Source organism: Mytilus galloprovincialis, chromosome 4, assembly GCF_965363235.1.
Source record: "Mytilus galloprovincialis chromosome 4, xbMytGall1.hap1.1, whole genome shotgun sequence".
Lineage (NCBI taxonomy): Eukaryota > Metazoa > Mollusca > Bivalvia > Mytilida > Mytilidae > Mytilus > Mytilus galloprovincialis.
Window position 1 is genome coordinate 58,148,369 of NC_134841.1, and position 12,649 is coordinate 58,161,017.

Below are 12,649 nucleotides of genomic sequence, written 5' to 3' on the forward strand. Positions count from 1 at the left end.
AGTATACAAATACAAAATCATTCAACATTATATTCATTAGATAAAACAAAACAAAACAAAAATATTGCAACCATGCATTATTTAATCTCCCTTGACAAAAAGATTTTTGTGACATATTTCAACACATCAATAAAATTAAATACACATCCAACAGAAAACATCATGAAATAACGGAAAAATTATTAGCATTACTTTGAACATAAAGCTGCTTCCATCACAGATTTTTTTTTTTTAGTGACTTTCTCAACACAGACATACATAATTTAGTGTAGTATCAATATTTTCCCCATTCATTATTTTCCTATTTTCAGAAATCAAAACATTACTTCAATTGCAATTTGTTCTCACCATATTCTGATTAGAAAAAATCCTTTTCTCTTTAAAAGGTTATTCGAACTCATTGACATGAATCATCGTGCAATGTCATATTACTTTTCCTTCATTCATCAGCCTGTCAAAGCTGTAGGTAACACCATCTGAAAACAAAAACATTCTATTCAATTATATGTACAATCAAACAGACCGCTGAACGGGGACCTCGACGAAGACACCTTATAATTCAATACACATCACTCCGATAAAAAAACATGAATATCAAGTGACATGTCACACTAAATTATTCCACTTTCTCAATAATTCTATTCTTTTCTAACAAAGTCTTTAAAGAGCATTTCTATCAGTATGTACGATGTAATAATAAATGAAAAGTCCACAACACTCAAAAGTAACAAAAGAAACTATTTACCCTATAAACAATTTATTATTCTCTTTTCAACTACAGTTTTCCAAAATGGCCAGATATATTTTATATAGCGATAGCACTTTGCCCTGCGTTTAACCGGCGCACAGCATAACAAATATCTGACCACCTGGGTTGATATTGTAAATAACTACCAAAGGTCTAAATCCCAAAACATTTTGCCACCAAGGTCAAACATTACCATCTAGTTCTATCAAGAAGCCTCCAAGGCGAATATAAATGACCACCAAGGTCTTGACGCCCCCAAGGCTAGTATTTTTAATTCATTGTTGCCATCAAGGCAAATGTAAAAAATCATAAAAATGACCACCTAGGTCTTTTGCCACCAAGGCATATAAAAATGACCACCTAGATTTATTGCCACCAAGGCATATATAAATGACCACCTAGGTCTATTGCCACCAAGGCATATACATGTATAAATGACCACCAAGGTCTTAAATGTATAAACTGTGATAAGTTAAAATGATCTACTTTTAAATGTAAAAACAGGGAAAAATGCGTATGCTTCTATGAAAGCTATTGTTTCAAGAATAGACAGATATCTCTACAATATATCAAGCTCTTGCTTTAAGTTGAGATAAGAATCAGCTTATTTTATGACATTCCATATAGTCATAAAAGTTTGTATTTACTGTAATTATAAGATATTAATTTCAGGAAACATGAAAACCTTGATGTAAACAACCTTTTTTTTTAAAAATATTTAGTGAATAATCTATAGACATTATATTTTCGTTATTGTAAACTTTTCTTAAGCAGATATGATTGCTAGAATTCCCTTTTCCAAAATAATAGTTTATATCATGTGCTATAGTCTTTCAGTCTTAAAAATTTTCTTTTACTATGTGAATTTTAGTCAATAGCAAACTAGAAGATTTTCTTGTTAAGGCATACAATATGTACTTTACGTCTATATATTTGTAGATAATAGACCGGACCTGGATACAAGCTTTGATGCAACAAATTATCCTCAATTGAGCATCATGGAAAATGAACAAAATAACAGAAAGGGAGATAACTCATCGACTGATAGTAATGCAACACCAAGTGATACATATCCAAAAACTCAAAATCGGGTACATGGCAAAACTTTAGTGTCACCTGTGCAGCTACCAAGACAAGCAAACAGAAGCTTTAATAAACCAGTCTTTCAATTATCCTGTGACAGTGATACACCAATGTCTTTCAGTATTTATTCACCGAGAGTGATGGACCTATTTTTGAAAATTGTGATGATCATTTTTACTACATTGCTACCATGACAACTCTCCACAATTCAGAAAACCATGAACCTCCATCAGAGTTAAATATTTAAGTGGACAAATGTTTCCAAAGTCATGTTCCAAATGTTTCTAAAGTCATATTTCTTCCAATTATTTACTGCATATTATTTATAGTCATAGAAAGTTTTATTCTGGCGTCTTAGTTTCTATTTTATTTACTAATGACGATTTGTATTTGTAAATTACTGGAAGAATTAAATATATGTGATTATACGTTACCTTTGGAAACTATGACATCTAAAGTATCTTGAAAAATTGTTTAAATTCTGTTTTTTAAGATATATCAATTGCCAACAAACACCAATGGGCAAAGGTCAAATGACCTTACTAGGAACTCTTCAGATTTTATCATGAGTGTATTCGTAATCAAAGCTCTCGACAATATTTTAAGAAAACACACGATACATTATTGTGTATATGACCTTTGTTTTTCCTGTTTCAAATTTATATTCTGCAAAGATTCAAGATTTTTTTTTGGTTCTTGAATACTAATAATCAAGATTAAGAAATGAAAAGACAAAAATTTTAAAATTCAATAAAACAGATCTATGGAAACTGTGAATGGCAAAATTTCAAACTTTGGTCGCCCATTTCGACCAGCTGAAGTAAGTTCTCTTTTGAAAACGAAAAAAAAAAAACCACTAAAAGATTAAGATCTTTTAAGTTAAGTATATATTAATTTTTGGAATTTAATTTCTTTTCATATTGTTCATCAAAATATTTCACCGAATAAGGTCCAAAAATGAAGGTAAAGATAGAATTTTAGTGTCAGTTTAAAATTTTAGATGTTCAGGACGTATTAATGTTGAAAATATGCCACACACCGCTATATTTTGACCTTTGATAAAATAGTACTACTAGAACTAGTCAAAGCCGCAAAGTCACCTTGTGCCTTATACAAACAGTCACTTTCTTAAATTGTGGTTGAACTAATGTTTAACAATGATTAGTGCTCTTGCTCTTGTAAAAACTGTGCTTTATATGTTTATTTAAAATCATGTTCTCTTGTGACATTTAAACAAGTGTGCTTTAACTGTTGTGTAAAATAACTTATTGATTTAGTGCTTTAGTATAAACATTATAAGAAACATTCAACATAGGGACTATTGTTTGAAATTTTATATTGTTCTGTTATTGTAACTTGTTATTACATATCTTAAAATATATATGATGAATAAAAATTTGAAAACCCCTTATCTTCTATTATTATGAAGTAAAAATGGCTATGCAGGTGTCTGAAGGTATGGAATCAGTTCTTTTTACAAAAAAAGGAAGATATGCAGTTTCAACACACAAAAAACATTGGGTACGCCAAAAAAAATTGATAAAAAATCCCCAGTTATGAGACCCAAACTGTTGTGGCTTGACAACTCTGTCACATGTCTGTAGAAGTGCATATACACTTTCCTTTCTGGGATGTTATTTTTCAAGAAACTTCCTAGTAAAAGTGTTACAGTTTTAGCTGCAAAGGTCCAAGTTCCTATGGCAATTTGCATTGTCTATATTTACAGAATTGCAACCTATAGTTTCTAAAAAACAAGCTTAACCAAGAAAATTGACCAATGAACCATGAAAAAAAAGTAAAATCACAAAAATACTGAACTTAGAGGAAGATCAATTGGGAAAGTCCATAATCACATGGCAAAATAAAATAACAAAACGCATCAAAAACGAATGGACAAAAACTGTCATATTCCTGACTTGGTACAGGCATTTTCAAATGTAGAAAATGGTGGATTAAACCTGGTTCTATAGCGCTAACCCTCTCACTTTAATGACAGTCTCATCAATTTCCGATATTTTTACATTGATGCGTTAAATAAACAGACACAATAAATATAATAGTCAAAATATGGGTACATCAGTCATCATCGTTTAACAATTTTAAAAGGAACAATTTAACAGAACACAAAAACATCTATCTACGAACACATTTATTGAGTGTCTGACGTCAGAAAATGAGGTCAAGGTCAGATGAACCATGCCAGGCAGACATGTACAGCTTACATTCCTTCTCTGCAACAAATATATCAGACCTATTGCTTAAAGTCTAAGAAAAACAGACCAAACCACAAAAACCTAACACTGAGCAATGAGCCAGGAAAATGAGGTCAAGGTCAAATAAAACCTATGATACTGACATGTACATCATAAAATATTTCCATACACCAAAGTGACCAAATATAGTTGACCTATTGCATATACAGTAGTAGTATAAGAAAAAACTCAAAAACTTAAAGGAGTAGGTCCAAAATTATAGCAGTTTTACAACATTATTAAAATGAAACTCGTTAGTTATTTATTGGAAAGTAGAATGCTTCTGCTACATAAATATGGGCTATTTTTGACAATTCAATGCACATTTCTTGTGTACTAGCATCATTGAGTCATGTTCTGTCTTAAATGATAGTGGCCACATTTGTGTTCATTCTTAATATTGAAATGTAAGTTGTATTTGATGATAATACATAACATGTATAAAGGTTGAGGATGAACACGGATGCTATAAAAAAAGAAGATGTGGTATGATTGCCAATGAGACAACTATCCACAAAAGACCAAAAATGACACAGACATTAACAATTATAGGTCACCGTACGGCCTTCAACAATGAGCAAAGCCCATACCGCATAGTCAGCTATAATAGGCCCCGATAAGATAATGTAAAACAATTCAAACGAGAAAACTAACGGCCTTATTTATGTAAAAAAACATATACACCTTGCAATCATTCCATGCACCAAATATGATAGAACTTAGTCACTATAATAAATGCATAAAGTATAAGAAAAACAGACCAAAACACAAAAATTTAACTATAACCACTGAACCAAGAAAATGAAGTCAAGTTCAGATGACACCTGCCAGTTGGACATGTACACCTTACAATCCATTCATACACCAAATATACTAGACCTATTGGTTATAGTATCTGAGATATGGACTTGACCACCAAAACTAAACCTATTTCACTGACCCATGAACTTAGGTCAGGGTCAAGTGAAAAAAGTTTGACAGACATGATGACCATGATGAGGTACACACATACCAAATATTGTTATTCTATATCTCATAATAAAAGACAAACTAACATTACAAAAACTCAACTTTTTTTTAAAGTAGTCACTGAACCATGAAAAAGAGGTCAAGGACAATGGACATGTAAAAGAGGGAACATAAGACATCTATATACAAAGTATGAAGCATCTAGGTCTACCTTCTAAAATATAAAGCTATTAATAATTTAACTAACGCTACCCAGATCACAACCCCTATGTCGAGCTTTCTGCGACAGAAGTCTACAAAAACCATAAAAAATAGACCTTAAACTGCATTCGATGATCCACATTAGTGTATACAATTTCAAAGGATTGGGTCAAAAGTAAAATCACAAAAACCGCAAGTGGGACTAAAACTATCGCCCAGAAATATATGAAATACCATTTTCAAAGGCAAGACACAACTCTTGAACAATTACTGTAAAAAAATCTGACTTGACCAGTATTTTTAAGCGCCTATTATAGCATTGCTGCATTTGTTTGCACCTGTCCATAGTCAGGAACCTGATGTTCATTGTTTGTTGATGTCGTTCATAAGTGTTTCTCATTTCTCGTTTTTTATATAAATTAGACAGTTGGTTTTCCTGTTTGAATGGTATTTCAGCAGCCAAGGCTCTATGTTGAAGGCTGTACTTTGAGCTATAATAATGGTTTACTTTTACAAATTGTGACTTGGATGGAGAGTTGTCTCATTGGCACTCGTACCACATCTTCTTATATCTAGTTACTATCTTCTACCCCTAAAATATTTAGACTTAAACAAATCAAACAATATAATAAACAATCTTTATTGTCATATAAACAAATGAAACATGTTTGTGACAAACTAAAACAAAAAAAACTAACATACACTCATGCATATGTATATATACTAGTATATATATATCAATTGTTGCAAGTATAAAATATAGTGACAAGTCAAAATACCAATTACAACATAATGATATAACACAAACTTTTAACCCTGGTATATTAAGAGTCCCCTGACCTCAGTTCCATTGACTGTTTTAAAAAGGAACCTAAACTTTGTACATGTTGAAAATTTGATGGATTAAGTATATATTGTAGCTTTTTTTATTAGTGCAACTCATAAAGTTGGGATTTTGAGAAGCATTTTCAGTGAAGTAATTATTTCTTAAATTTTTATTTATTACGCAATGAAAGAAGAAGTGAAATTTATCATCAATTATCTTTAATAGGGCAAAAATTACATTATCTAAGATTTCGTGGTACTTTTTTATGTCTACCTAATTCAAGTTACAGACTAGGATCGTAATAAGTTTACGAAATTCAAAGTTTGAATGTAACAAGTAAAATTCTGTCTCAGTATCTGTTTTGAGATCTTTGTAGAGAAAAAGTTTATTAAGTTCACATACATTTTCAATATTAGTTTTATAGAGGCTTTTATATTTATTTGAAATTCCTCCTTTGATAACTTTTTTTTTTTAGAGATTTGACTTCCTTTATAGTTTTACATGAAAACAACTTTTTGGGATCCTCTATCTCTTTATGGATAATATCTTTGGCATATGTATACCAGGAGTACACATTTTAAGAATCTAACATCTTACAAATTTCAAATGATTCTTTAAAAAGAGGATTAGTATCTTTAGTGTGTAGCCTAGCCAAATAAAGTAGAGACTGGACTTAAATAAAATTTTCTATTGGTAACCTTCCAACTTCAAGATGAGTTGCCAAATTTGTTGAGCATTTTCTAACACCCAATATATATTTACAGAATGATAAATGAACCTTTTCAAAAGGTGATCTGTCTATAAAAGAAAATGGATCAACAATTTTGTTACTATAGTTTGCACGAGTTTTTGCTGTTATGAATGGTAGGTATGAGTCCATCATACATACTTTAATACGGGTCTGACTAATGAATCAAAAAGCTAAATGCTACTTTGATTGGCACATTACCAATAGCTGAAAATCAGGAATATAAAGAAAATATAATCTTCCTAGCTTTCTTGGCTAGATCATTAAAGTATACGGTAGTTAAGGTTACCATTTCTTCTAAGAACAGACCCAAGAAATTTATATTCTTAAACATTGTCAATCATTTGAGTTTTATATTTAATAATTGGTTTTTCTAATTTACAGTTTTTGTTTCTGAAATAACATGTATTTTGTCTTCTTTATGTTTACTGTTAAGTGCCATTTATCACAGTATTGGGATAATTTATTCATACTATTTTGAAGTCCATCTTTAGTTTCTAAGAGTAAAATTATGTCATCTGCAAAGAGAAGACTATTTAAATCTGAATCTACTAGTTTCAGTGGTCTGCATTCTTCATTTAAAAATATATTATTTATATCATTAATGAAAATGTTAAACAATGTTAAACAACGTAGGACTGATTGTGTCGCCTTGGCGTTCTCTCTGTTTTTAAACCAGGTGCTCCGCAAGGTGCATGCAGCTTTATACGACCGCAGAGGTGGGGGTAAGTATGGAAACAACATTGAAGCTTGATACAGCTCTGAATTTTGATTCTGATAAAATTTTTGACATAATATGTGTTTCTGACACAAAACAAATGTCAAGATCTTATAAATATATTGTGTAATATTGTGCAATTAAAGGTTACTTCTTCAAACAATAAAATTTAAAAAAAATTGAAGTGAAAACTACTACCCCTTTTTTGCAATTAGTCCAAATCCTGATATTTTTTTATATATAATTTACAAGAAGTGTAAGGGAGGTGAATCCAATCCTACCAAACATTGTATGATAAATGTTTTTGAATTACCTCTCTTTCACTGCTTTTAAATTGTCTTAAATGTCCATTGACCAGATAAAACCTAGTTTTTCCCCTTTTTTTGGCCCCTAATTCCAAAACATTTCAACCCATAACCCCCCAAAGTCAATACTAATCATCCCTTCACGGTATGAACACTTGTGGTATAATTTTAGAGAGATTCATACACTTAAACATAAGTTATTGTTTAAAAACTACAAAAATGCTTATTTTTGGCCCCTAATTCCTAAACTATTGGGACCATAACCCCCAAAATCAATCCCAACCCCTCCTTTAGTGGTATTGAACCTTCTTGTAAAAATTTATAGAGATCCATTCACTAAAACTAAAGTTATTGTCCTGACACTATATGCGTCTTTGGACGACGACGCAGACGACATGATTGTATTATCCTACGAAAAAAAAATGTGCAGTCGTATTAAAAAATGGAGTTGAGGCATTATCAAATTTAAGTGAAGATTCTGTGCCTGAAAAATGGGTTTTTATTACTTGGTATAAATTTTTGCCAACCCCTTATTTAGCCAATTTGAACACAAGACAATCTCTCCAAACAGAGTCAAATGCTCCTTTTAAGTCCACAAAACATGCATATATATTTTTATTATTTTTATGCAGATATTCATTGATCATTATTTTCAATATAAACAAACTGTCGGATATCCTATGGTTTTCCCTGAAATTAAACTGAGAGGCAGAAAATTTATTTATCATAAATATTTTTAGTCTATTATTCAGAACACTACTAAATATTTTATACAGACAGTTGATTAAAGAAATACCTCTGTAGTTGCCAGGATGGCATTTATCTCCAGATTTTAATATTAATATAATAAAAGATGAATTCCAGTGTTTGGGATAATGACCAGTTTTTAAAATAAGATTAAAAAGTTTAACATAACATTTTAATGTAACTGGACTACTGTATTTAATGACTTCATATACTATTTTATCAGGACCATTGGCTTTGCCTTACTTAAGTTTTGATAAAGATTTCTTTAATTTCAGCGCATGTGATTGGTTTATCAGTTTCTAAAGTTACAGACATGTCTCTTTCTATAAATTTAAATTCTTCCTGTATCTTATTTTTAAAGTTTATATCACCGTCAATGCACATGCCCTGGTTCTGAAAATGGATCATGGTATCATGGTAATTTAATAAAGGTTCTCCACTCTCCTCAACTTTATATTTTCTTGGATTGAAGGAGTTTAAAATTTTCCATAATTCATGAGGATTATTTTCTGAAACATTTGATAATTTATCAAAGAGATTTTTTGTATACAGTTTTTACTCATATTTTTTCTTTTTTTTATCAATTTTCTAAATGACTAAAAGAAACTGAAAATATTTTTGTTTGTGGTTAAGATTAAATGGGTTTCATCTTAAATCTTGCCCTACCCTATTTATAATACTTTAATGTTCTTTCACTGAACCATCACTCTTATATGTTTTATTTTTTAAATTTTTCATTAATTTCTTTAATTTACAAGATTTTTCTGTAATTTTAGATAAGATATACAAGCTTCAGTTATTCCTTCTTGGCAGAGAGAAAATGGTTTAAATTCAAAATCAATAATATTATTCCTTATCTCATTAGTTTCTACGACTCTATAAAAGTAAATCATAAGATTTCTTGTTCCACTTGTATGATTAGATATCTGTATTTAATATTGTAAGTCTTGCAGCTTACATATATCCAGTAAATTTGTACCCTAAATATTTAGAACTGGGTCCTCATTATTTCTAGGAATAACTTGATCTACATGATAAACTTCTGGGAGTAAATTATTCATACTTAAATCATTTAAATCTAGAGAATCGTTTTCAAAAAGTCTGCAGATTTTGCAATCCTTGAATTAAAATCTCCAATAAGTTCAGTTTTTCCAAAATTAGAAAATTAACTAAATTGAGACTGTAGAAATTCATAGTCATTGTCATAGTGTGTGGAATTTATTGGTGGGATATATATAGCACAGATAAAAATATCAAACTGCAGTTTGACAAGCACTTATTTTGATAATCGAGCAGCTTAATATTCCCTTAACAAACACAACATAATTTAAATGTTTAGCTGATTTTACAGAGTTATCTCCCTGTAGTGTTAGGTACCACCTTAATATAGTAATCAACTTCAGTTTTATTCAACTCTTTGTATGTCACTAATCTGGTTAAAGTTTTTTACATCATAATGTTCTATCTATTGTCTCTCTTAGTATGCGTTACTTATGTGTTGAATGTATTGAGTTAAAAGAATATGTTAATAAAGTTGCAAAGTTTTCAAAATAATACAATTTAGAAATTAAAATATTATTGTCCACTGTTTTCCACTGGTGAAGATGTTATATATTCCTCATACTGTTACTTGTGTCATTCAATTATCCTTCAATTATTACTGGTATTTTTTTATAACTACTGGTAGTCTGGTATGTATGTTCTTCTTCCACTAATAGCAGTAGTGGTTTGTACTGTATTTCTGTGATCCTGCCGTTTCAACACATATTACATCGTCATCTTAATCTTCAGGACTGCTGAGGTGTAAGTATTCTCTGTCAGTACATCTATGGTTGATTTTTCTGGTGTCTTTTATGTGTTAACCAGAGTTTAGGCTGGGTATTTAGATGGTGCTGCTACAATTCTAAATTTTGGAGTTATTTCCTGTTTAGTGCTAGCTTCTACCGGTGGAATCCATTTGGCTATTGGTTCTGCTGTGGCTTTAGGTCACAGTTACCATTTTCTCCATGAAGTCTGTTGTTGTTGTGCATACACAAAAATTGTCTGAATTACATTGTATTTTTGTTATAGTTATCCAACACAAACCGTTTATGCAGCCACAGTAGAAGTTACCTGAAAAAGAAATATAGATTCTTAAACATGTCTCAGTCAAAACTATACAATTGAAACACTATTTAATGCAAGAGAATAATTATCTGGAATAATATATATACACATAACTTTTCTTTTACTTTTTTTTTAAATGGTTTGGTGGCATTATTAACTGTTAAAACACCAGTCTTTATTAGCAAAATAGGATGAACAACAAGTTATTTGATGTCTGACATTAAATATAATGTTTTTTCTTTATAATTGATTTATCATTTTTTCATGTTGTGGACTTTTATAGTTAACAATACAGTATAGGTTTTTTCTCATTGTTGAAGGTGGTAAAGTGATATGAGTTGCTAAAATCTTTGTCATATGTGTCAATTGACTCATTGCATTGGCAATCACACTGCATCTCTTAATTTTATCATTATAGTGGTAAAAATCAACATTGACATGCTATTAGATAATTAGTTCATAAATCTGTCTCCTGATTCTCACCATAAAGGTCAGCTCCAGTGGCTATTGCCAGCCTCTATCCTTATGGACAAGCTGTGATGCTAACCTAAAATATAAAATGCTTCATCATCAAAAATTGGTTTATAGTATATAAAGGTAATACATGTTGAGAATATATGGATTAGACAGCTATCCAGCAACACAGCAATTACTTATGCAATTAACAAATATCCTTTAATTTACTCATATAATGGTACTGATAAATGAGAGTAGACTTCTGACCAACTCTTATATTCCTAGAGCAATAAAGAAATTTTATAAAAAAATTGATATATTTTTTTTAACAAAATAACAGACTGGTACATACCTTTGTATAAGCTGTATAAGACAACCAAGTTTATTGCCAACACCATGAATACATCTCACTGAAAGAACCTAAAAATAAAATAAAATGGATACATTAAATATTTTACAAATCCATTTCACTTGTCAAGATAACATTTACTAAATATTGTTTTGATTTCTTACTACATAAATCAGATTAGTATTATATCAACACTTAAGTTTGTAAAATTCCTATAAAGATGTAATACAAAAAAGAAGTAAAAGAATAATGACTTGATTTCAACTGCACAAAAATCTCAATAATTTACTGAGTTATCTCTTATTGAATAAACAAATCTTGGTTGAAATTGTCTCCCCTTGGAAGTAATATTTCAATCTGTAGGCTTACTTTTTATAATTTTAATAGTAAATCTTGTTGATATACCTGGTACACATATCTTTAAATATTTAACAGGTAAAATAATTCAGTGTTTTGCATGTAGAAAATAAAGTTTTGTTTCTTGTTTCCCGGTAAGTTTTACACTCCTAACTAGGAGTCTTCTCCCCATAGGCGGATCCAGTGGGGCCCTGGGGGGCCCGGGCCCCCCCTTTCGTGGGAAAAATTTGGTTGATTATATAGGGAATCATTGAAGCACGACTGGAGCGGCCCCCCACCCCTTAGGTCAGTCAGCTGGCCCCCCTTAGGAAAAGTTCTGGATCCACCACTGCTCCTGTATTTGGAAGAAGAATAAGAAGTTTTTTAATTTTTATCAAATATTACTAGAAAATGTATAGAAATTGTTAGGCTTAAATAAACTTGCCTTTCTTATTTTCTTGGTAAAGCTGCAGAATTTCTGACTTGGTTGAAGATTTCTTTAACCATCTTCCATGGAATAATGCTCTGCCTGCTGCGATATGGAAAAACTATTTGAGAAAAATAATTGAAACAATATTTAATGCAAAAGAATAATTAACTGAGCATTACAATAATGATGTACAGTATATAACATTTCTTTACTTTGCTTTAAGTTGACATGTGAACATATCTTTTAAACTACCAGTCTTTGTTGGTACAAAACCAGGGCAGCAGTCCTTTTGCGCCAATTACTGTTTTTCAGTCACCAGAATATCCCAAACTATCTCCCAATATCTTTTTTATCCAACCATGGCAACTGGAGTAG

At 30.7% G+C, this 12,649-nt stretch overlaps 1 long non-coding RNA gene across 1 annotated transcript; it reads right to left on the bottom strand.

Annotated features, from left to right (window-relative positions):
• Positions 1-9,168: 9,168 nt before the first annotated feature.
• LOC143072528 (uncharacterized) lies at positions 9,169-11,581 on the bottom strand. The gene is made up of 3 exons (XR_012977222.1): positions 11,512-11,581; positions 11,187-11,250; positions 9,169-10,709 (listed from the first exon to the last, which is right to left on the bottom strand). It is a non-coding gene; the product is annotated as an uncharacterized LOC143072528 (long non-coding RNA).
• Between the last annotated feature and the right edge of the window lie 1,068 nt (positions 11,582-12,649).